Source organism: Saccopteryx bilineata, chromosome 2, assembly GCF_036850765.1.
Source record: "Saccopteryx bilineata isolate mSacBil1 chromosome 2, mSacBil1_pri_phased_curated, whole genome shotgun sequence".
Classification (NCBI taxonomy): Eukaryota; Metazoa; Chordata; class Mammalia; order Chiroptera; family Emballonuridae; genus Saccopteryx; species Saccopteryx bilineata.
The window spans coordinates 99,301,176-99,326,941 of NC_089491.1; the positions used below are offsets into that span (position 1 = coordinate 99,301,176).

Here is a 25,766-nt window from a genome sequence, read left to right on the forward strand (position 1 = left end):
CATAGTGTGTTGTGTTGGTAGGGAGGGGTGGCAGCTATGGGTGGGGTGGCTTGCCTCTGTCTGTCTTGGACACCTCACCTCCCTGAGGTCTCACTGGGGTCAGTGCTCCACAAGGGGCTTCTCTGCCAATAATTCTGATGCCCCCGGGGCTGCTGTCCCTCCCCTCTCCAGGCTGTGGAGGGGGTCCCCTTCCTGTGCTGTGACCCAGCTCCCCACCCCATCTCTTTCCTCTTTGGAGCTTTCCCCTCGGCCGGCAATCCAGTGTTCATTTCTCAGCAAACTTTTTTTGCTCTTCCTAGTGCACTGGCCCCTGAGCAAGCACATGCAGAACCTCTATTTAATTAAGAGGTTCAAGCAGGCCTACAGTGAAAAACTTATTAAATTGGTGTTACCAGTTTTTAACATCTTGCTGCACCTGGCTTTACCTCTATGTCTGCATAAGCTTTATTCTGGCCCATTGACACCTCACCTTAAACATCCAGCGGTACCTGCTGTGTGCAGGAGGGCGTTGTCCCACGAAACCACAGCTGTGTCGCAGTCGAGGCTACTGGCCACTGTCAGCCGTGCCTCTGGTGTGGGCTGCGCCCCAGGGATGCTCAGTTCAGCTTCCTGTCAGGGTCCAGGACCCATTCAGCAGTGGTGCCCTGCGTCTGTTCTCATGTCTGCTTTATTTTAGGACAGTCCTCTGCCGCTTTTATTATTTTTGAATCTTTTGCGGCCTTGCCTTCTTCTCCTGCAGGGACCACATGATGGACTGTCCGGCGTTCCGGCCAAGCACTCTCGGGCTGTGTCCTGCTAGGGCGCTGTGGGTGGTGGTGGTTAGGACCACAGATGCCAGTCAGGACGGCCCCTGCAAAGCAGGGCTGACGGGAGGCCTCCACCTCAGCTGATGAGAAGGGTGCTGCCCTGACAACCTTTGACTGGGGCCGCAACATCTGGAGATGGTTCTGTTGGAATCATCCAGAAATTTTGGAAAAGAAAGTGTAATCATGTGGGATTCCCTCCCAACGGGCAATCAGTAGCAGAGCCAGGACCTGTCCTGGTCTGCCGGGGTTGCTGCTCAGAGGCTGGACTGTGGATGTCGTCCTCCGGGGACTCACGGCTGCCCAGCCTCCACCTTCCTGAGCCGGAGCACCTGCACAGCAGTCCTGCCTGTTTTAAGCAGAAACGGGGATGCTGTATTCCTAAGTCCCCGGTGCCCGGCTATCTGAATTTCTGCAGGAGAAGGAGGCCTACAGTGGGACTTGCTGTCAGGAGGACCTTGACCCCCAGGGGCCTGTTGCCCATAGGGTGTTTGTGGCCACCCGCACCCCTGTTCATCCTGGAAGGAGGGCAGTAGGGAGGAGAGAGCTGAGTCCCCCATGTGTCAGCACTGGATCCCAAAGTGAGTGGCGGCTGTGAGGATGGGGGGTGGCGGGCAGTGAATGGCGAGACTACATTTTGGGGTACATTTCTAGCTATGTAAGTTCCTAGGAGCGGGGTAGATGTGATAGAGGCTGAAACCAGAAAAAGAGAAAACTGCCCCCAATCTCCATCCTTAGACAGCAGTGTTCACTTGGGTACCACTCCTTGTCTCTTTTATGTGCTTGGGTGTTACTGCAAAGTCACATTGTGGCCCCCACCTGCCCCAGCTGGTGGGCCCACCAGCCTCCCCTGTGCCCCAAGGGGGAGTTCAGGGTGGGCTCAGCACCAGCCCCGCCCCTCCTACCTTTGGGCCAGGGCCTGACAGACACATCGGGCACTGAGACGGGATGTGTCTTCTCAGCCTGGCTCTGCTGGGGCCCCCAGAGGAAGATGGCTGCTGTGCTGTGTCTTCAAGCCAGGAAGTCATCTTGCCGAATTGGCCAGCGGCAAACCGCTGACACCTGCCCAGACAGGGTCCGAGGCATTTCTTCTATTTAATTAAGAGGCTCAAGCAGGAGAGAGGCTTCATCTTGTTTTGGAAGAACCCTTCAGACTGCAGGGCAGCGAGGGAGGGTGGGAGCGGGCAGGGGTGCAGGGATGGGACACCTTCCTGGGTGTGTTGTGGCTCCTGTGTCCTTGGATTTGGGGGAAACTGTCATCCTGAAGCCTTTTACACAATACCAGTGACTGACCTAATGAGACCACAGGGCCATCGGTTATGAGCACGAGGTTCCCCTGCCAGTGTTGGAAACCCTCAGAGAAGAGCCCTTTTTCTCCATCCTTCCCACAGCATCACAGGCCAACCAGTGCTCCCGGTCAGGGAGCAGGCACCGGGGGCTCTGGGGCGGGACGGCTGCAGCCACATGCAGAGTGGGCCCCTTCTAGGGGACCCTGTGGGATGGACTAGGTGGCTGCGTGTTCTTGGGCCCTGGGGATACGTAGCACCCTGCCTGACTCCGGCTGAGCGCTGGACCTGTGTCCTACTGTGAGCTGTGCTAGCGTTGGCTTTGGGCTGGTTTGATCCCTGACATGATGTTAGGGGTTGGCTTGTCACAGGGACTGTTGGGTCCTTGGGGGACAAAGACTGCCCATGGTGGTCGCTGGCTGTCCTTTTTCAGGCTTCCAGATATTTTCTGAGCGGAGTGCGTCTTCTGTATTATAGCTGCTTGAGTTGGCATTTGAGGGGTTCAGGTGAGGGCTCAGGACAAAGGTGTGGGGTGAGGGGTGGGGGGGCCGGGCTGTCGGTCCCACTTGGGGGAGGGACTGTTCATATTGGGAGGGGTTTGTCCCTGGGGAGGAGCAGGGCCTGAGCTGTGTAGGGAGGGCATCTGGTTCCTGGTATCTGGTGGGTGGGCTGGGCAGACAAAAGTTCTGGTTGGACCATGGGGAGATAGAGAACCCCATGCTTCTCTGTCCGTGCATGGGAACTGCCATGTGTGATCTGGAATCACACCGGGCGGGGCAGAGCCCACTGGGAGGGAGTGGTGGGGGCGTGAGTCTGCGGCATCCTGGGCCCTGTTCCTCTGGCCTCCTGGCTGACTGTGGGTGGAATTCTCCGCCTCTAGATGCCAGTGGACCCACTGACCCCACTGATAGCATCTCCTGGGTTTGGGGGCCTTGGGGGCTTGTCTGCTCCTCCCGTCTTGTCAGCTGGCTGCCGTACAAGTGTGAGGTGAACTCTGCTGGGTGGCATTCCTTGATACCCGCAGGGCCAGTGTGCGTCCTGGGTGCTGCAGGGGGAAGGTCTGCGCAGATGATCACCACTGGTGAAAAGAAGGGTATAAAGCAGGGGTCCTCAAACTACGGCCCGCGGGCCACATGCGGCCCCCTGAGGCCATTTATCCGGCCCCCGCTGCACTTCCGGAAGGGGCACCTCTTTCATTGGTGGTCAATGAAAGGAGCACATTGACCCTCTCATGAGCCAAAAGCAGGCCCATAGTTCCCATTGAAATACTGGTCAGTTTCTTGATTTAAATTTACTTGTTTTTTATTTTAAATATTGTATTTGTTCCCGTTTTGTTTTTTTACTTTAAAATAAGATATGTGCAGTGTGCATAGGGATTTGTTCATAGTTTTTTTTATAGTACGGCCCTCCAACGGTCTGAGGGACAGTGAACTGGCCCCCTGTGTAAAAAGTTTGGGGACCCCTGGTATAAAGGACTCCAGGAAGTGATGAGCTCTGTGGGGCCTGATCAGAGAGAGAGGGTAGGATGAGTTGTGGGAAAGTGGCAAAGTACAAGTGACCAGCTAGAAATAAAGTGAAGCAAAAATGGGTGAAAGATACTGAAGAGAGTTTTTAAAAAGAAATGGGTAGATGGTATTTTATAAAAATAGGACACTGGAAGACAGAGGTACACTGCTTTATGGTTTTGGAGGGGGACCTGCTGGAGCCTGGGCGGAGGGTCAGTGAGTACAAGCCAGCACAGCGAGGCAGGGCTCACACCCACCCCCATCCCCGGCCACAGGCGCTGCTGCCGCTTCCCGCCCTGTGGGTCATGTAGTTTCTTGCACGGGGGTCTCAGTGCAGCTTTCCTGCTGCCCGTGTGCTGAGGTGTCCTTTGGGGACTGAGCCCCAGCTGCACCAAGTGGCAGTCGGTCTCTTGTCCACTGTGCGGGCCCTGAAGTCTGTCATCTCTCCTCCTGCGGTTGGGTACTTGGGCGGTTCCCACTCTGGTGTCCCTGGCTGAGGGGTGGGGTGGCTGAGGTGAAGGTGGGTGTCCCGTACTGCTGTCTCTCTGGTCTCCGGCAACACAAGACCCCTGCTCTCAGCTTCCCAGAGCCGCCTGTCTGCTCCTGCATCCTGCTGATAGTGAGTTGGCACAGTGGCAGCCTGCGTGAGGCTCAGTGTCCAAGTGACAAGGGCGCAGACCCTTGCCCTTTCATTGCCCCACCTGTCCACCATCCCTCAGCCCCGCGGTCCCGGGAAGCATGGTGCTTGGCTGGCGTTGGCTCACATGTGATCAGCCTACAATGGTGTGTTAGCCTCTGTAAATATAAGGTGACACTGATGATAAAACACAAAGGCCAGCTCTGTTCCGGGAGGGAGTGAGACAGTGACTCTGGGGTGTTCCGACCCCCCCTGGCCACTTCCTGGAGCAGTTTGTGGATGCATTTTTGAGGCGGGTACTTTGTGTCCATAAGTGGAGCCAGGGTTCTTCGAGGCCTGTGAGGGGGAGCAGAGGTCAGCGTTGCACCTGATATTGCTCTGGGGCTCCAGGTCTGCAGCTGGGCCAGAGGTCACCATGGGGTCTCACCCTTCAGGCTCGAATTGGGACAAACCTTGGCCCCAGGTCCCAAGAGGGACTCAGAGCAGTGAGGGGATCTAGGGTTTGGCACGGGTGCCTGGCAGTACAGAAGAGCAGCAGTGCCCAGGTTGGGCTCTTGGGCCCTGCTGGGCTTCACTGGGCTGCCACAGGCACACTGCGTGGTCCTGCTGGCCTTGCTCGCGTGGCCTGTGCATGGCAACAGCGGCTTCCCTGCCCACTGGCTGAAGCATGGATGGGGGCTGTGTGTGCAGCGAAGGTGCCCCATCAGGCCTTACTGGCCTGTGTGGGCACGTGTGTTGTCTCGGGTTATCTCACCAGGGAGGAGGCCTCCCTGCCCCAAGGTGCTTCCGTGGGAGTGACAGGCCCTTTGAGGCCCGGGGTCCTTGCAGCAGGGCCACGGTGTGGCCGGGCGGCAGAGCCTTTCTCCTTGACCAGGGCAGGACCTGGGGAGAGGCGGACGTTCTATGGCTGATGGCCTTTCAACAGAAGGTTTCTGTTGTGTTTTTTATTTGGGGAGAAGGATAATCCTCTGGGTGGGGTGCGGCAGATCTAGTTTGGTGGAGGTTGAATCAGACCAGTTTTGAAAGACTTTGACTCTGAGTGTGATTACTGTTGGTCGTGATGACAGCTCATCAAGGTTCATGCTGGCCTGTGCTGGCGTTCTCTCAGTGGTCCTGCTGCGATGCTGGGCTTGGGAACCTGTGGTCCCCAAAGGGGTTGTACATGTTGGTGGGCTGGCCTGGTGGGGGCGCTGTCCAGAACTTTGAGCACATCTTGTGAACTTGGGAGCTGGGCTGTGAAGCTGGGGCTGGTGCACCAGCCTGTGGTCAGGTGTGGTCCAGGAGGGGACGAGAGCATGGCCTGTGGACAAGGTTGCCTGGGTGGGCAGCAGCAGAGGGCTGCGGGAGCTGGGGATGCAGATGACAGATGGCCCACTTGGGCCTTCCTTTTCTCTCTTTTTTTTTTTTTTTTTTAGCAAGTGAGATAGAGAGAGACAGAGGGACCGATAGGGACAGACAGATAGGAAGGGAGAGAGATGAGAAGCATCAATTCTTTGTTGCTGCATCTTAGTTGATCGTTGATTGCTTGTTCATTGATTACTTTCTCATATGTGCCTTGACCCGGGGTTAGGGGGGCTCCAGCAGAATGAATGGCCCCTTGCTCAAGCCAGTGACTTTGGGCTCAAGCCAGCGAGCTTGGGCTTCAAGTCAGCAACCTTTCGGCTCAAGCCAGCGACCACGGGGTCATGTCTGTGATCCCACGCTCAAGCCAGTGACCTCATGTTCAAGCTTGCTCAAAGCGAGATGAGCCCACACTCAAGCCAGCAACCTCGGGGCTCGAACCTGGGCCCTCTGTGTCCCAGTCCGACCCTCTGCTCACTGTGCCACTGCCTGGTCCGGCCCTTCCTTCTCTACTTACGTAAGGAAAAGGCAGAATAGAAGGAGGTGATGGCAGCAGTGTCCTGATAGCCAGCGTGGAGCCCAGCAGGGCCTGGAGGCTGGGGGCAGCTGCCATGTCTAGGCCCAGGATCAGGTGGGCGGTCAGGGTGCAGGAGCCTGGGTGATGGAGACACCCGTGGCCACACACCCCAGCCTGAGAACACGCATGTCAGCTTACTGCTGGAGGGACTTTGCAGATGCAGGTGACGTGAGGCCCTCGCAGTGGAAGATGATCCTGGTTTACATGGTGGACCTGTTATCACCGGGTTTTTATAAGGGGCAGGAGGGTCTTGGGGGGATGTAGAGACGGAAGATGCCAAAGAGCTTGGTGGTCTCTAGAAGCTGGACAAGGGGCCACTTCCCCACAAAGTCCTGGGAGTGGCAGCTGTACTCATGAGATACTTACCTCCTCAGGCTGTTAGGGCACAGTGATGGGGGCTTGTTACCAGAATGATGGAAGTTATCCTGGCTTCCCGTGCAGCCCAGGGCCAGGAGAGTCTGCCTGAGGGGAGAATGTAGGGACTCATGGGTATGGCTTCCTTTGAGCAGGGCTGGAGCCTGTAGTGACACCCGGGGTTGGTGCCCCTCCAGGTCAGGTTTTGGGGACAGCTGGCTGGGGTGGGGGGTTATCTGGAGTAAGTGCTGGAGAGGAGGGGTTCACCTGAGTCCACACTGGGGTGTACGCAGTGGCCTGGTCAGCGGGTCCAAGGTTCCATTGCAGGCTCTTGGAGGCTGATGTGAAAGCAGCAGTCAGGGACTGATGGCTGTGTGGGAGGTGCCAGGAGCAGCAGCCCAGAGGGTGGCCGTGGGCCTCTCCAGGGATCCACCATGCAGGCAGCCTCTTGGCTCCTGGTTCACATCCCCACCAGGGGTGGCAGAATGACATGAGGCCTCCGAAGGTTGCACATGATGAAAACCACCCTGGACTCCCAGGGTCGATTGGCTTCTGAGGGGAAGGGAGGCCTCGGGGCATCCTCAAAGAGGCCCGAGCAGCGGGGCAGAACCTCTGGGCAGGGTGGCTGGGCCAGGACTGGGTACAGGAAGACTCAGGGTTCTGTCTTAAAAGCTCCTGTCTGGGGTCTGGCCCCTGAGGGATGGAGGGAGGGGGCACATGTGCCCTGTCCACGCATCACAGAACAAACCACATGTGTGCCAGGGCTGGGGTCTCCACAGCAGGGAGACCTGCATCCTTGTGGCTCTTTCCTCGGGCACCATTGCTCTTCCTGGTGGTGTCCCAGGGGTGGGCAGGGCTGGAGGACTGTCCTGTTGATCCCCACAGGCTGAGGAAACCCAGCCCGCAGGCGGTGACAGGACTAGGGAGTCAGGGAGTATTAAAATATGATTGACCCATGGCATTCAAGTCAGAAATACGTTCACGTTTGTGGGAGGTTCTGTTTCCTCCTGGTCCAAATGTTATTGTTCAGCACCCCCTCTCCCCAAAGCCTGTCAGTGCAGGTCAGCTTTGCCAGTGAAGCGGGCATGAGGGACGGAGCTGATGGTGCTTTGGTGGCACCTTCTCTCCCACCGATGGCAGTCTCTCTTGCCCCTGGCCAGCACCTCTGTTCTGCCCCACCTCTGTCATCCTTACCCATCATTGCTTTGTCCCCTCCCCATCAGTGTCCCTCCCCCAGTGGTGTCCCTCCCCCATCAGTGTCCCCTCCCCCACTGGTGTCCCCTCCCCCATCAGTGTCCCTCCCCCATCAGTGTCCCTCTCCCACTGGTGTCCCCTCCCCCATCAGTGTCCCTCCCCCATCTGTGTCCCCTCCCCCATCCGTGTCCCTTTTCCCCATCAGTGTCCCTCCCTCACTGGTGTCCCCTCCCCCACTGGTGTCCCTCCCCCAATGGTGTCCCCTCCCCCAATGGTGCCCCCTCCCCCATCAATGTCCTTTCCCTCACTATCTATGTACATACCTCTGCCCATACCTCAGCCCAGTTCTCAACCTTTCTCCTCACATCTGTTCCCCTCTTCCCATATCTGCCCCATCTCTGTCCTTCTCTCCAATCTTTACTTCCTTCTCTGCTCCCTTTACCCTACCTCTGTGGCTCCCCCCCATCTCTGGCTCTGTCCAGCCATCTCTGGTCTATACATCCCTGTCTGTCCTCCCGTTTCGGTCTCTCTCCTTCACCTGTCTCCCATCTCCGTCCCTCCGTCCCTCCGTCCCCACCCCCCTCTGGCTGGAGCCCCATATCCATAGCAACCATTGCTGCTGTGGAAGCTGGCACCTGCTCCCACATCCCGTGGGGAGGTATTTTTGGCACTGTGTAGATTTAATTTTATTTTATCTGTGGTGTTGACTTTTACTTTGGAGCAAGCACTACACAGAGGAAGCTGAGGACACCATGCAGGGAGTCCTGTGCTCTGGGGGACCTTGCCTCAGGGCCTCCCGTGGGGCCCTGGAGATGTGGCCCCTCCTGTGAGGTCATTAGATGTGGCCCTTCCCTGTGGGTCCAGTAGACAGACCTTCCCTGTGGGGTCCAGTAGACAGACCTTCCCTGTGGGTCCAGTAGACAGACCTTCCCTGTGGGTCCAGTAGACAGACCTTCCCTGTGGGGTCCAGTAGACAGACCTTCCCTGTGGGGTCCTGTGGACGGGGCAGAGACACTGACTACTTTGTGCCGTGTTGGGGGAGCAGGTAACGTGGATCCCAGGTGGTATGGGGGTTTTGGTCAGTGACCCTGGACGGCAGGAGAATCCCAGAGTGATGAACTTGGACACGAGGGTGGCCTGCCCGATGCCCCTGAGGGTCACATTCCATGTGCAGCACCCAGGCTTATTGCCTTCTGGGCACCAGTCTCAGTGGAGACCTTGTGTGGAGCCTCGTAAAATGTGTTAGGTGGTCATGCCCCTCGCTGGTGACGTAAATGAGGACACCGAGGCTTACCAGGGTACCAGGCATCTCAGCGTGGTGATCCCTTATATCAGGGGTCTCAAACTCGGGCCCGTGGGCCGCATGCGGCCCGCCCACCAATTTTGTGCAGCCCGCAGACTGGCCCGCAGACTAATCCACAAAGTTTGATTAGTCTGCGGGCCGCACAAAATTGGTGGGCGGGCTGCGAGTTTGAGACCCCTGCCTTATATAGTCTGTATCATCCCAGCATTTGGCACCTACCATGATCCGGCTTCACCCCTTGCCAGGGGTGCCACCTGGATGCCCAGGAGACCCTATTTGACTCAGCACACTTGGGTGTTGTGGCTGGGAGGTGGTGAATTTCTAAGTGCCCTTAAATGGAGACACTAGTGAGTGTGGCGGCTGCTTGGCAGGGGCCAGGGGATGGTTTGTCTCATGAGGCTGCGTGGGGCTGATGCGCACTGTGCCCTGTCTGCCCTGCAGTGTGGCTGCTGCCTGCAGGGAGGGAGGAAGGGCAGCCCTGTAGCTCTGGCTCACCACACCCCTCTCCTGAGTTTCCATGGGGAATGCTATGAAGGCCCCTGGGAGTGCAGTCCTGGGGCCATGGGTGCCTCTCCCTGTCACATCTGCTTGGGTCGGGGTGATGACTGCTTGTAGGGGTCTATAAGGTTGCCCACAGTGCCCGTGTCTGGTCTGGCTGCCCTGATAGGGTCATGCCTGGTGCATCCAAATCAGGGGCGTGGGCAGCTGTGCCGGAAACTTACTGAGGGCCATGTTGTCACAGTGTTTTATTTCTGAATTATCAGCATGGCTATTTCCAACAAGCCAGGAAGTAGAGAGAATGACTAACAGACCTCGTCCGACCCCCAGTTACCATCAGGAGTATCCTGTGTTCACCTTCCTCTCGCACCGTGAGATCTGGATGCTCCCCTCGTGCCCACCTGGGGCTCGCCTGTGCAGGTCTTGGGCCCTGGGCCGCGGGCCCCAGAGTCAGGACTCCCATCTCCTGAGACGGTCATCACTGTCACTCAGCACATCACAGGGATCGGGCCACCCCTCCTCTTTGCCCCTCGAAGTGACAGAGCCCAAGAGGGGGATGTGGTCAGTGGTTTGTGGGTTTTATAGAATTGAGACTCTGTATTCAGTGAGCATGTCTGGTGCAAACCCTGAAGCCATTCATAGAACAGACATTACCTGGGGCGCTTGAGGAAATTGGTGCCACTGTCACCATTCTGGGGAGGAGAGCCTCATGGTAGCAGGGCTGCTGCCCAGAGCCCGGTCCGGGACACGGCTTGTCGTGCTTTCTGCTCTTGGCTTCGGACGTTAGGCAGCCTACCAAGAACTGGGGATGCCAGGAAGGATGAGAAGCTCCCCACACACTCCCACTCCACCCTGAACACAGCCCTGTTCTCGTCGTGGTCACTGGTGGGGGGCAATTCTGTCAAATTCCAGTGTGCCGCCCTTCACCCTTGTCCGGCTCCTAACTGCCCTGAGGACTGCATGACCTTCGTCACCACCACCAGGCTGTCCCAGGAAGTCGATGGTGTCTTGTGACTATAAATAACCGTCCAGTGAGCAGTTCCACACACACACTGGCAGCGCAGTTTTGGACGACTCCCTATGGGAGCCTGAGGGTGCCGAGTGGCGTGTTGTGACTGAGAACAGAGCTCGGTGTTAACCTGCCACCCTCTTACTTGGTGTTCTGAAAAATATTTTGAAAGCAGTAGAGGGAAAAGATTTTTATAGGGCAGACGTGCCCCCATCTGCACGAGCTCTTCATCACATGTTCCCTGCACCCTCCCCGTGTGTGTGTGTGGTTTACACACATGCAACTGCCAAGCCCAGGGCTGCCTGCATATCTCTGTGGGGGCTTGTGGGGTGTTGCTCAGGAGGGGCAGCTCCCAGGACGGAGTTGTACCTCGAAGAGGGGACAATCCTGTGTTGCACAGTGTGACTGTGCAGGGCTTCCCGTCTGCTTTGCCGAGTGTCACAGGGGTGATGGTGACTCCAGACGAGGAGCTTGTGAGCAGGGTGTGTCCTGCATTCACATTGACCCAGTCTATGTCTTGCCTTGAAAGGAGGGTCCCTGTGTCAATGGTGAGGAAGCCAATGGTGCCAGTTTGTGAGGGGCCCTGAGCTGGGGTATCATGTGCACCCGAGGCATGGTGAGGGAGGGGCTCATCTGTGGCCTGAGGGACAAGGACGAGGACACTGACAGTGCTAAGGTCTTCTTAGTGCCCTGTGCTCTGGTGAGGAGAGGGTGCTTTGAAGGTGGTGGTGACCCTGACCCTTGTGCCTGGGGCAATGCACTGTCTGCTCCACGTAGGGTCCATCTTGGGAGTGGTGTCCCCAGGTCTCCCTGTGTGGTGACCTCCTGCCCTCCTAGGCTGTATTGCTCTTGTCTGTAGACTCGGGGAGGACAAGGGATGTGGGGGGCGTGGGGCTTTAGTTGGGGGAAGAGGCTCTGAAATCAGGTGGTGGCTGGAGTAAGGCAATAGAGTGTCTCCTGTCCCCAGGCCTGTGCTGGGCACCTGCGAGGGCCTGACTGCTGTCTCCAAGCAGCCCTGCTGAGAAAGAGGTGGAGGGTGGGTACTTTCTTTGTATGTAGGGGTACCAGGTCCTGGCAAAGCTCCTGGATCAGAGTGATGTGTGCACTCCACTCTGACAGACCTGCTTACCATGTGCAGCTCTGCCTCACCTGCCCCAGCGCATTCTCAAGAGTCTGCAGGCAGGTTACAGGTTACAGGTCCACGTCCCTGGGCAGGGGCAGGGGGGCAGGCAGGCAGGTCCTATTCCTAGGGGGGTTCCTCTGTCTCAGGGATGCAGAGTTGGGGGCACGCCCTATGGTGGGAGCATCCCTCTGTCTCAGGGATGCTGAGTATGGGGTAGGCCTTATGGTGGGAGCGTCTGTCCCTCTGTCTGAGGGATCTGAGTGGGGGCAGGTCCTACGCCTGCCCAGTACACTACTGTGTCTGTTTCCTGTTTGGGCTGCGTAGGAACCAGACAGACGTGACCTGCCGTCTGTGGTGATGGGTTTAGGGGGACACACAGATGCATGAGGGGCGTGATGATGGCTGATGAGGCCCACCGGGTGCCCAGAAGCTGCCTGGGGTACAGATCCCAGGAGGACATCTTCCTGGGCGGCTGAGGTTGTGACGGGGTCCTCGTCCCCACACAGGGCTCAGCAGGTGCCTGCCCCTCACATGGTGCTCTTGTGTGAGCCTGGGCATCCTCACCTCTCAGATGCACTTGGGATGAGTGCCTCACTCTACAGTTTGAAAGTCTTCTTTGGCCGCCGTTACATACTTGTGTAGCTCTTTAAGATGTGATAGAAGACGTGGCTAGGCAAAAATGAAATAAAAATCACCCTGATCTTACGGAATAAAGGGAGGGTCACAACCATAGTTGAGGACGTCATGGGATGAGCGATGTGACCTGACAATATATGACGTGATTTGATGTGTGATGTAATGTGACATGTTGTGTAACGTGTGGAACATGTGACGTGGTGCACTGTGTACCCTGTGATGTGGGCCTTTTCAGGTGGGGCATTTGTGACGTGGCTGGTTTCTCCTTGGCCGCTGTGCAGGTTTGCACCAGCCTTCAGTTCCTTCCTTCCTTCATTTATTCTCTCACTCTTTGTTCATTGTTCATTCGTTCTCCTTTGTTTGCTAACTTGCTCTCATCGGTCAGGTGTGAGGCACCTGCAGACCCTGTGGGGAACCACAGAACAGAGGGATCTCCTTCCCTTTCTCCTGGGGCTGCTGGGTTCGGGAAAAGCCAGCGCCTGGAAGGTGGGGTGGGGGGCGTGGCTGTGGGTGTGAGAGCTGATCCCGCTGCTGTGCTCAGTGTAGCTTACCTGCCCTGTGACTACAGCCTGTGTGACAGGGGGCAGTGTCCCAGAATGCCGACTCCTCCTTGTCACTCTGTTTCAGCCTGGCCCCTGACCACCCCCTTCCCTGTTGTCCCCTAGGGTTTGGGGCATTCCGGCCCCCACACATCTGGAGTCAAGAGGAGCCAGGCTGGCCAAGGGTCACGTCTGACCTTCCGCGTGTGGCGCTGTTGAGCCTCTCTGAGCCTCAACTTCCTTTCTGTAAACGGGCAGCGTGCACTTGTGTGGCTCAGAGAGTAAGCACCAGGGGCGGAGGTCTTGTCTCAGGGTCACTTTGTGGGCTCAGCGAGTGTCTGTCCAGTAGGTCATGGCTGTCAGTAAATGTTTGTCTGCGGGGAAGGTAGATTTGGTTGTGGAGGAGGGGGCACTCCTCACCCACCAGGGTTTGAGTGACAAGGAAGGACTCCCTGCTTCAGTTCTCCCGCTCTTGGCTGTACACGGTGTCAGACCTCAGCGTTGCTCACGGGCCGTGGGCGATTCCCTCCTGTTGGAGGTGAGACATCACAGGTAGAGGTGGGGAAGCCCCTGTGGGATGCCTGACACAGCTTCTTTGGGTCTTCACTGTGAGATGGGAGGTAGCTTGACCCTCACCTGGGGAGTGAACACACCTGTGTTGAATTGGGGATTCTGTTCTGATCTTAGGAAAGGACAAAAATACTATCTTCCTTAGGTGATCAGGGCAACGAGGAGGGTTGTGCTGTGTAGACACACCCTGGGAGACTAGACACCTGGTGAAGGCAGCATGGAGGGTGACAGAGAGCAGGGTCGCTGGGGTAGATGCTCATTTCACTGCTGTATATCTGTAATGTTTTGTCATTATTTCATTGGTGTATCCATGTAATGGTAATTTTAGCAACTGAAGTGTGGTCTCAGATGGGTTTTCCCTGCAATTAATCAACAATTCCTGGAGCTCTAGGCTTTGGGTCGTTTAGAGTTTACACTTAGAAAGCTTGTTATGCATTTCTTTGTAAGATTTTTAGTGGTTCCATTAGAGATTACAGTATCTTTGATTATTAAAGTCAGATATAAACTTCTAGGTCTTAGAACATTGAACTCTATCTGTCCCCACTCCCTCTGCCTGCCTTTTGTGATACTGCCTGTAAGATTTTCTTTGAATGTTCAATTTTCAGGAGGTTTTTGTTTGTTTGTCTTTTGCTGTAATGTACTTTGGTGTGGTTTCCTCTGTAGTTAACTTCTTGGGGTTTTTAGCACTTTTTTTTTTTTCAGAGACAGAGAGAGAGTCAGAGGGATAGACAGGGACAGACAGACAAGAACGGAGAGATGAGAGGCATCAATTATTAGTTTTTCATTGCACGTTGCGGCACCTTAGTTGTTCATTGATTGCTTTCTCATATGTGCCTTGACCACGGGCCTTCAGCAGACCGAGTAACCCCTTGATGGAGCCAGCGACCTTGGGTCCAAGCTGGTGAGCTTTGCTCAAACCAGATGAGCCTGCACTCAAGCTGACAACCTGGGGGTCTCGAACCTGGGTCCTCTGCATCCCAGTCCAACGCTATATCCACTGCGCCACCGCCTGGTCAGACTCTAGTATTTTAAAAAAAAAGACTTTATTTATTGGTTTTACAGAGAAAGGAACTGGGAGCAAGAAGTATCAACTTATAGTTGCTTCACTTTAGTTGTTCATTGATTAATTGCTTCTCATATGTTCCTTATTCGGGCAAGCCCAGGCTTTCAAACCAGTGATCTCAGTGTTCTAGGTCAACACTCTATTGACTGAGCCACCGTAGGCCAGGCTATATATCACTTCTTGAATCTATGTCTGAATTTCTTGCTTTAGTTTTGTAAAACTTTGGGGCATTATTTTTAAATATTGTATTTGTTTCATACTTTATGCCCCCTTCTCCCAAAACTTTACTTATACATAGGTTGGATCTTTTCACTGTGTTCTATAAGTTTTATACCCCCTTCCCCTTATTTTTCATTCATTTGTCTCTCCCATGTTTCAGTCTGTATATTTTTTACTACATGTATTCCAGTTTGCTGACTCTGTCTTCAGCTATGTCTAATCTGCTGTGAAACCCATATATCGAGTTCCCAGTTTCTTTTCTTTTCATTCTTTTTTTTGTATGTGTAATAGGGACAGGTAGGGACAGATAGACAGGAAGGGAGAGAGATGAGAAGCATCAATTCTTCATTGTGGCTCCTTAGTTGTTCACGGATTGCTTTCTCATATGTGCTTTTATGAGGGGGAGGGGGCTCCAGCAGAGTGAGTGACCCCTTCCTTAAGCCAGTGACCTTGGGGTTCAAGCCAGTGACCTTTGCACTCAAGCTGGTGAGCCTGTGCTCAAGGTAGCAACCTTGGGGTTTCAAACCTAGGTCCTCTGCAGCCCAGTCCAGTGCTCTATCCACTGCACCACCACTTGGTCAGGCTAGAGTTCCCAGTTTTATAAAAGAAAATTTTTAAAATTGATTTAACAGAAAGAGGAAGGTGGGGGGGGGGTAGGGGAGAGAGAGAGAGAGAGAGAGAGAGAGAGAGAGAATCATAAACATCAATCCATTTCTGTATGTGCCCTGACCGGGGATCAAACTGGCAAACTTTACACACTGGGATGGCATTCTAACCAACTAAGCTATTGATGGCCAGGGCTTAAGCTCCCAATTTCATTTCTTAGTTGTAGTTTTCATTTGATTCTTATTGCACATATTTTTACAGATGGTGGAATATCTATCTTGCTGTTTATTCTCTTGACTGCACCTAACCACAGTAATTTAGGCTCTTTGTCTGATAACCACGATGTTTGGATCCTCTGGGGGTTTGTTGCTATTGTCTGGGTTTTTTTCCTCTTGGTTTGTTACCCTTTGGTCTTGTCTCCTGGACTAGAGTAAAACCTGGGCTTTACAGGCTTCCCTTTCTAGCAGGCCCTGTCAGTGTGGAAGCTCTGTCCAGCGTCTCATTCTAGTCTAATGGGTAGTGCTGACACTGTCCTGTGGAAGAGTCATGTGAGCCACATGTGTAATACGCAGTTTAATAGCTACATTAAAAGTAGAAAAGAGGCCCTAGTTAGCTCAGCTGGTTAAGAGCATCGTCCTGAAACAACAAAGTTGCTGGTCCCATCCCCAGTCAGGGTACATATGGGAAGCAACCGAAAAAATGCATGACTGAGTGAAACAACAAATGCTTTTCTTCCCCCTCCCCTCTCTCTCCCTTCCTCTCTCTGTCTCTCTAAAAATCAATAAAAGTTAAGCCCTAGCTGGATAGCTTGGCTGATTGGAGCATCATCTTGGGGTGCGGAGGTTGCCGGTTTGATTCCCTGGTCAGGGCACATACAGGAGCAGCTCAAGTTTCTGTCTCTCTCTCCTGCTTCTATCTCTCAAAAAAAAAAAAAAAAAAAAGTCTAAAAGAACTAGTGGAGTTAATTTTAATAATATATTTTCTTTAATTAATATATCTAAAATATTACCTTTTTAAAAAACATGTAGTTAGTGTAAGATTATTAATGAAAAATTTAAATCCCTGTTAAAAAATACTACATCTTAAAAATCAAGCGTATAACTGGCACTTGCACTATATCTCATTTTGGACTAGCCACATGCCAAGTGCTTATAGCTGTTTTCTCAGACTATACAGCTGTAGGAAAGAATGTGCTGCACGTGTGGGCTAACTCCTCCCCAGGGGGTTCAGACTCGGAACTGGTGGCTCATTGTGTGCACACACCCCGCTTGCTTGTTGTCTGGTCTGCACCATGGCCTCAAGGCTCTTGTTGGAACTCAGGGAAGAACTAAGAGGTTGTTAGTTCACAGGATTTGGGCAGATGTGAGTTGCAGGACCTTCCGTCATCCTGGGCAACCCTGGGCTTCCATGTTCCTTTGTGGCCCTGATTACATGGGCTGGTTTATCTGCTGATGCTCATTCCCCCTGCCACATACTCTGGCAAAGTGCCTTCCCAGAGGGACGGTCCCCGACCTGCACCCCGGCACAGTGCCTGGCCCACAGGGATGCTCCCCGACCTGCACCCTGGCACAGTGCCTGCCCAGAGGGATGCTCCTTGTCCTGCACCCCGGAACAGTGCTGGCCCAGAGGGACGCTCCCCGACCTGCACCCCGGCACAGTGCCTGCCCAGAGGGACAGTCCCCGACCTGCACCCCGGCACAGTGCCTGTCCAGAGGGACGCTCCCCGACCTGCACCCCGGCACAGTGCCTGCCCAGAGGAACAGTCCCCGACCTGCACCCCGGCACAGTGCCTGCCCAGAGGGACAGTCCCCGACCTGCACCCTGGCACAGTGCCTGCCCAGAGGGACGCTCCCCATCCTGCACCCCTGAACAGTGCCTTCCCAGAGGGACGGTCCCCTACCTGCACCCCGGCACAGTGCCTGGCCCACAGGGATGCTCCCCGACCTGCACCCTGGCACAGTGCCTGCCCAGAGGGATGCTCCTTGTCCTGCACCCCGGAACAGTGCTGGCCCAGAGGGACGCTCCCCGTCCTGTACCCCGGCACAGTGCCTGCCCAGAGGGACAGTCCCCGACCTGCACCCCGGCACAGTGCCTGTCCAGAGGGACGCTCCCCGACCTGCACCCCGGCACAGTGCCTGCCCAGAGGAACAGTCCCCGACCTGCACCCCGGCACAGTGCCTGCCCAGAGGGACAGTCCCCGACCTGCACCCTGGCACAGTGCCTGCCCAGAGGGACGCTCCCCATCCTGCACCCCGGCACAGTGCCTGCCCAGAGGGATGCTCCCCGACCTGCACCCCGGCACGGTGCCTGCCCAGAAGGACGCTCCCCATCCTGCACCCCGGCACAGTGCCTGCCCAGAGGAACAGTCCCCGACCTGCACCCCGGCACAGTGCCTGCCCAGAGGGACAGTCCCCGACCTGCACCCTGGCACAGTGCCTGCCCAGAGGGACGCTCCCCATCCTGCACCCCGGCACAGTGCCTGCCCAGAGGGATGCTCCCCGACCTGCACCCCGGCACGGTGCCTGCCCAGAAGGACGCTCCCCATCCTGCACCCCGGCACAGTGCCTGCCCAGAGGGACGCTCCCCGACCTGCACCCCGGAACAGTGCCTGCCCAGAAGGACGCTCCCCATCCTGCACCCTGGCACAGTGCCTGCCCAGAGGGACGCTCCCTGTCCTGCACCCCGGCACAGTGCCTGCCCAGAGGGACGCTCCCCGACCTGCACCCTGGCACAGTGCCTGCCCAGAGGGATGCTCCCCGACCTGCACCCTGGCACAGTGCCTGCCCAGAGGGACGCTCCCCGACCTGCACCCCGGCACAGTGCCTGCCCAGAGGGACGCTCCCCGACCTGCACCCCGGCACAGTGCCTGCCCAGAGGGATGCTCCCCGTCCTGCACCCCGGCACGGATTGCTCAGGCTGTCCAGGGCCTCTGGACAGGAGACGAGTGAGGTCTAGGCAACTTCTCTCTGGATGAGGGGCTAAGAGGGTTTGGCCAGATAGGGCCTTCTGAAGTAAGGGGCATCATGGTCTCCACTTCTCTCCTCCTGAGCACTCAGAGCTGTGGGTCTGGGCTTTCACTGGGGTGGCAGGTGTGCAGGGGTGGGGTCTGCTTTCTGGGGGAGGATCCACAGAATTTAGCAGATTGTCACAAGGACCTCGCTGCCCTGGGCTGTGCCAGCCTTTGGACCCTGTGTAAGGCTGGGGCTGCTGCTTGATAAAGGGGGGCCCTTTGGCTCTACCGAGAAGGGGTTGTTGACCTGTCAACAGCTTTGCCCTGGGACTGTGGGGTACTGTCTGTCCTGCCCCACCTCTCCCTATAGGCAAGATCCTTGGTTGCAGTATTTGTCTTGCTTCCTGTGTCTATGGTGTGTCCACATCTATCTTTAGACATCTCCATGGAGCACTGACCTGAGGTGGTGCTAGCCTTTCCTAGAAACCGGACATGTGGTGTGGTCAGCTGCAGGGGTGGCTGTGGCCCAGCCTCTACGTGCTGAACCTCGGGGTCACCTTGGGTGAGTGCTGATGTTCTTGGTTAAGGGCAATTCCCGGCTGTCCTCTTGACAGTCCAGCGGAGGGATTGACCGGTGGACATGCCCCTACTGGCTCTTGCTTGCCTTTCACACCTTGTTGACCTCCTGCTCTGGCCTACCTGGGGTTAGAGCAGATATGTCCCTGAGGAAAGCCACCATCCCGTGTGGTGTCTGCTGCCCTGGCCGCAGCAGTTTCTCTTATCCTACCTGAGAGGACCTGGTCAAGAGGAGACCATCTCTGCCATGACTGTCTGTTCTTGCCCCAGACTGTCCTTGGGGCTGACTCAGGCCTGTCTGTGGCCTGTGTGAGGCCTGAGGTCTGTGGGGGAGGTTTTGTGGGGTAGAGAGCCTGGGGGTGGGTAACACGGGTGGACTTGGGCTTGCTCAACTTGCTCCCACCTCTGAGGATGCTACTGGCCTATGGTTGTGTTTCTGAGCAAATGCTCCCCCAGACTTCCAGACTGCCTGCTCTCACTCAGGTCCTCTTTCTTCTTTTGGGCTCCTCCTTGGTCTGTGCCTGCTGTGTGGTGACAGCTTCCATTGGCCTCCAACTATGGCCCTGTCTGTGTCCATGAAGAGGGTGGTGGGCAGGACTGAGAGGGGTGGGACCGTGCAATTTGCCTGTGACCCATGGCTCTGTTGGGGGCTGGGGCAGAGGCCTTTATCCCAAGGGTATTCTGCACAGAGGCCCTATCTTGAAACTGATCCTCTGGACTCAGGCCAGGGACGAGGTCTCCCAGACAGGTAGGCAGGGGCACTCCTCCCCACCCGGAATCTCACTTTATGGCTGACCCTGCCCAGACCCCAGTGAAACCCTGGGGATGGGAGTCACCATGGACGGGTGACAGACCACACTGTGTTCATAGAACCTGAGGAGGCCCTCGTGGAGCTGCCAGCTGGTCCTGGAGCATTGCTTGGGTTGGGGACAAACTCAGATGGAGTCTAGTGAACTCCATGATGTGGCTTAACTGGCTCCCTCACCCCGTCTGCCGGCTGGCGTGAGCCCAAGATGAAGCGAACTAGGCTGACCCACCTCATTCTGGCGATAATTAAAGTGCATAGTGGACAGTGTGTGAAACGGTTGGGAGAGATGCATGTTCAGTCACATTTGTTACCTGTTTGGTTGACTGCAGACTAATGATTTGTTAAGGTAAACGCAGTCTAGTAAAAGCTGACCCTTAGGACTTCTGACTATAGGAAATAAACTAAAGGTCCAGTTAGCATTGTCTTAGGGCAGATGAGTGTGGTGAGGTGGTCAATAAAATACTTTCAGGAAACCCATTGCATTAGGTCTGTGGGAGTGGAAATGTCACATATTTGTGAAACGGCTGGAGAGACAGTCAGATTCCACGGGGACCGTTTCAGAGCATTGAGAAAAGGTTAATATTTACAGAATGCTGGAAAGGACGTTTATTGTAACTATGTAAACTTGTGACAAAGTAGTATACGGATACCAGCTTGCATGTAGCAGGGGTGCCTAGTGTCACACTCACCTACAGGTGGCAGGCAGGGCTGGCCCACCAGAAGGCTGGTGGTGGCTTTGCCTTATGAGGGAAGAGCAGGGGTCCCAGCCTGGCCTTTAAAAGATCAAAGTCCCCTTAAAGACACTAGTGTTGAGTGATCTGCACACTTCCCATCTGTAAAGATAGTATTTATTGCCTGACCAGGCGGTGCAGTAGTGGATAGAGTGTTGGACTGGGATGCTGAGGACCCAGGTTCGAGACCCTGAGGTTGCCAGCTTGAGCGCGGGTTCATCTGGTTTGAGCAAAGCTCACCAGGTTGGACCCAAGGTCGCTGGCTCCAGCAAGGGGTTACTCAGTCTGCTGAAGGCCCACAGTCAAGGCAGATATGAGAAAGCAATCACTGAACAACTAAGGTGTTGAAATGAAAAACTAATGATTGATGCTTCTCATCTATCTCCGTTCCTGTCTGTCTGTCCCTATCTATCCCTCTCTCTGACTCTCTCTGTCTCTGTAAAAAAAAAGAAAAAAAAAAAAGAAAAAAGTTAGTATTTATTAAAACTGTGAGGGGCCGGGTAGCAACCTTCAACTGTTCTCCTCAGGGAATTACTACCTATCGGCCCCTGTGATAGGGAAGAGGTGAGTGTTGGATAGTGCCTCACCCTCCTTGAGCTGCCTGTCCACTGAGATTTTACCCTTAGCCCTGCCCACGGGATCTTCTTCAGATGTGCCGCCTCAGATGGCAGTGAGGGGCGGCCTCAAATGGCAGTGAGGGGGGCCTCAGATGGCGGTGCGGGGACTCAGATGGCGGTGCGGGGCCTCAGATGGGGCCTCAGATGGCGGTGCGGGGACTCAGATGGCGGTGCGGGCCTCAGATGGTGGTGCAGGGACTCAGATGGCGGTTCGGGACTCAGATGGCGGTGCGGGCCTCAGATGGCGGTGCGGGCCTCAGATGGCGGTGCGGGCCTCAGATGGCGGTGCAGGGACTCAGATGGCGGTGCGGGACTCAGATGGCGGTGCGGGACTCAGATGGCGGTGCAGGGACTCAGATGGCGGTGCGGGCCTCAGATGGCGGTGCGGGCCTCAGATGGCGGTGCAGGGACTCAGATGGCGGTGCGGGACTCAGATGGCGGTGCGGGACTCAGATGGCGGTGCAGGGACTCAGATGGCGGTGCGGGCCTCAGATGGCGGTGCGGGCCTCAGATGGCGGTGCGGGCCTCAGATGGCGGTGCGGGGCCTCAGATGGCGGTGCGGGGCCTCAGATGGCGGTGCGGGCCTCAGATGGCGGTGCGGGGCCTCAGATGGCGGTGCGGGGCCTCAGATGGCGGTGCGGGGCTGCAGATGGCGGTGCAGGGACTCAGAGTTGGGCCTATGGATGCCCACTAGGAGCAGGGGTCAGGAGTGACAGAGCTGTGTCCTCTTCATCGGGCCAGTGCCATCCCCGGAGCCCTATTCTTGGGCCGACCCCACCCATGGAGGCCCTGTCCTGGGCTAGCGCTGTGCCTGGAGCTCTATTCTGAGGTGACTTAGCACTTGGAGTCCTGCCCTGGGCTGGTTTCCCTGTAAAGTGACAGGTCTCTCGAAGCTTTTTGGTTTTGATTTATGACCTACTGGGGCGGGAGAGAGGTCCCAGGCCAGGTTGTCACCCCATACTCTATGCTAATTCTGGACACTCTTCTTGTGGCTGTTCATTATTCCTCTGTCATGGATGTGTGGATCCCACCTTCCCCTGGCTGGACTTGGGGGTTCCTGGACAGCTGTGTCTTCCTGGGGTTGGTTGGGCTTTGCCTGGCTGAGCAGAGACAGATACAGAACCCCACTGAGAGCAGGAGGGTGGCCTTCTGGATCTGAGGACCTCAGCCCTCACTGGTGGGCTGTTAGAGCAGAGCAGAGGTGACTCCTAGGACACACGAGAGAAACCCTTTCGATCCAGGGCTGTTGTCCACCTGACCCACATACCCTCACCCTACTCAGCTGCTTGCCTTCTGGGTGACCTTTGCCAAGCTCTCCTCCTGTAGGAGACGAGAGCCAGCGTTTTCCAGAGTGCTTGTCCTTTGTAATCTGATTGGCTGTCACTATCATTGGGGGGACAGGAGTCACTAATTCAGGCAGCCCCAGGCACCAGGGCTTGTTGGCAGGGAATCTGGTCTAAGTCACCTGCCCACCTGTCTGGGTGCATGAGCGGTGTCACAGTGAGGCCCTGTGGGCAGCTGGAGCCCACCTTCTCACTGCGACACCTCAAGAACAACCTGACTGGCAGGATTTGAGGGTCCCTCGGGGGTCAGGACGTTTCCTCCTGCTCCGATTTATGATGTCCAGTCGTCCCAGAACATCAGGCAACGAACTCTCCCCACAAGCAGTGACCAATGCCTGCTCCTGAGGTGGCTCTGCCTCTGTGGACTTCCTGATCTCATGGGGAGGACCGACAGTCATCAGTGACCAGGACTTGGGCCAGCTCTGTGTGGGGACACTGGGCAGCACTCTGAGGACACACTAACTGACCTTTTAAATTATCAAGCATGTGTCACGTAGTTAAAAATAGCTTAGTGGCTTAGGATGTAACATAAAGTCTGTTTCCTCCCATTTCCACCCCACACCCCTACCTGCCCAGCTCCAAGAGACGCTGTCTAAGGATCTGACTTCTTTGTTATACCCACGTCTTTGTCACCTTTAGCTGGTACTCATCACAGGAAATGAGACTAGTGTATACAGGGCGCTCTCCCTTCTTACTTGTTAGTTATGTCGTTTATATAACACAACAAGCCTTTGCCCCAAAACTACGACGATATTTTTTTACTTTGCTGCTGGTTGGTGCTGTGACACCGGCCATAGCAATTTATAGTATAAGTGATTCTCTTGTGTTTCCTCTAGAATCAGTGACCAGACCCTTTGCCCGGCCGGCCGGGAACAGGAACTGAAATATCATTGCCCAAAGCCAGCTACCTTGTGGGGTGTGGCATGAGGGTTGGGGGGGGACGCTCTGTGTCCTGGTTTTCTTCTCTGGGTTCCGCTAAGTTTGGCTGCAGCTGCGGTTTGTCACACTCCTTCTGCTGCATTGTGCCGTGTTGTGCGGAAACACTCCTTCCAGTGACTGTCACCCGAGCGCCTGAGGGTCACCTTTGAGTTCTCCAGCATCTGAGGTTCAGTCCTACGGCTGCTGCGGGTTTGATATCTGCTTGGTTGGGTGCAGAGTTCCAGGCCAGAGCTGGCACTTTGAGAGGCTGCCTTATTGCGCCCACGATTGCCTATGAGAACACCCCCTCATAGACACACCCCCTTTCACAGTAGGCGGGGCTCGCTCTCAGGCCCTCAGGAGTCTGCATTTTATTGAATGGGTCTGGTGGTGGATCATTTTTCATTTACTCAACCTGGCTGGGGCCCATGCTTTCATTCTACTATTTTTTTTTTTATTATTCAGTGAGAGGAGGGGAGGCAGAGAGACAGACTCCCACATGAGGCCCAACTGGGATCCACCTAGCAAGCCCACTAGGGGGTGATGCTCTGCCCATCTGGTGCGTTGCTCCATTACTCAGCAACCTAGCTCTTCTTAGCACCTGAGGAGGGGGCATGGAGTCATCCTCAGCGCCCAGAGTCAACTTGCTCCAATCGAGCCATGGCTGCAGGAGAGGAAAAGAAAGAGAGAGAGAGAGAGAGAAGTGAGAGAGGGAGCGATGGAGAAGCAGATATATGCTTTTTCTGTTTGCCCTGACCGAGAATTGAACCCAGGACATCTACACGCCGGGCTGATGCTCTACCACTGAGCCAGCCAGCCAGAGTCATGCTTTCATTCTCAGCAGTTCTTCAGCTCAGGGAAATGCTAGTCCACTGTCTCCTTATGCTGGATACTTCTCCTGTCCCTCTGCTTTATGTGTCCTTAGGACTTTCTGGTGCTTCTCTATGTCCTGACGTTTCTCTTCTGTTTCTCATGTTTTGTTTTTGGATATGTTCACATTTTAAAAATATTTTTACATTTGAAAAATCGAGCACTGACAGACATGCAATAAAAGATATGTTAAGTGTACAGCCGCTGTACGTGCGGGTGTGACTGTGTACTCTGTTACCTGTACCTTCCCCACCCCAGGGGCGAGCTCTGCTCTGGTTTTGATTCCATAGCTGAGTTCTGCCTTTTCTGGAGTTTGGGGCTGTTGAGAGTGAAGCCGCTCTGAACCCCGGGTACCTGTCTTCCATGGGGTGACCCTTTTTATTTTACTCTGCTCCTGGGTGTCAGCTGGGATCTTGTGGTTGTAACTGGTGTTTTCCTGGTGGCTCAGGATGCCAAGAGCACCTTTTCATGTGCATATTGGCCATTTCTGCATCTTGTTTTGTGACACATATACCCATTTCTCTTGTGTTATTATTGACTTACACCATTTCCTCTGTATTCTGAATCCATGTCCCATGTTAAATACATGTATTTGGGTACAGTTCCTCCCAGTTGGTGGCTTGACCTTTTATTTTCTTGAATAAATATTTGATGAGTTGATTATTGTCTAGATTAAATGTTACCTTTTTAAAGTACTTATTGTTTCATTGGGTTACGGAATATCTTATTTTTAGAACATTGAGCTTTCATTTGCAGGAGCTCCTGATTATTCCTTTTTAAGTAGAAACTTTATCTTTTTCTTTTTTTTTAAAGAGAGAGAGAGAGATAGATATAGGAAGGGAGAGAAATGAGAAACATCAACTTATAGTTGTGGCACCTTAGTTGTTCATTGATTGCTTTCTAATATGTGCCTTGACTGGGGGCCTCCAGCTGAGCCAGTGACCCCTTGCTCAAGTAGTGACCTTTGGGCTCAAGCCAGTGACTCCTAACTCAAGCTAGTGAGCCCACGCTCAAGCCGGCGACTTCAGGGTTTTGAACCTGGGTCCTCCTTCGTGTCCTAAGTCGATGTTCTATCTACTGTGCCTCCACCTGGTAAGGAAGTAGAAACTTTATCTTATTTTTGTGTGTCAGGCTCTTGGTTCCTTATGTGGATGTGTACTGGATGGTTCTGAGTTGTGGTTGTCCCTACATTAAATTTTTGTTGGGGATATCAGCTCTGTCAGGGCTGTCTCCTGGTGCTCCTTTGCTCCGCTGGTGCTCATGCTGTCTGGCCCCACTTGTGTGTGGAGATGCAGTGAAGGTTTGTGGCGGGTGGGGCTGGTGGGAGGGAGAGTGCCTAAATGCTTATAACACCACTTTGGGTAGAATTTTTTAACCAGATGACCTTGTCTTGATCCCAGAGTACCCCTCTCCTCTCTAGGTTGGTTGGGATCTGGCTTGATGTCCGGATTTGGGCTCTTCGGGAAGGATCCTGGGGTCTTGGCCTGTGCCTCCTTTCAGTTCTGATTTCTCCCTCCCTCCATCTACACGCTCCTCTTCTGTCCTCCTGCAGCTCCTCAGAGCTCCCCCTTCCATGTTCAGTTGTGCTGCTGTGTCCCTAGGGTCCTTCGGGCCAGGTGTGTGCTGTGTGGGTTCTGTGGGCCCATTGGATCAGGACGGATGTGACACCAGGGGCCAGGTCCTCAGGACA

The 25,766-nt window shown here is 55.0% G+C and overlaps 1 protein-coding gene across 14 annotated transcripts in view; it reads left to right on the forward strand.

Moving 5' to 3' along the window:
* The window catches only part of WNK2 (WNK lysine deficient protein kinase 2), a 125,857-nt gene that overhangs the window by 11,138 nt on the left and 88,953 nt on the right, over nt 1-25,766 (forward strand). The window lies entirely within an intron of this gene.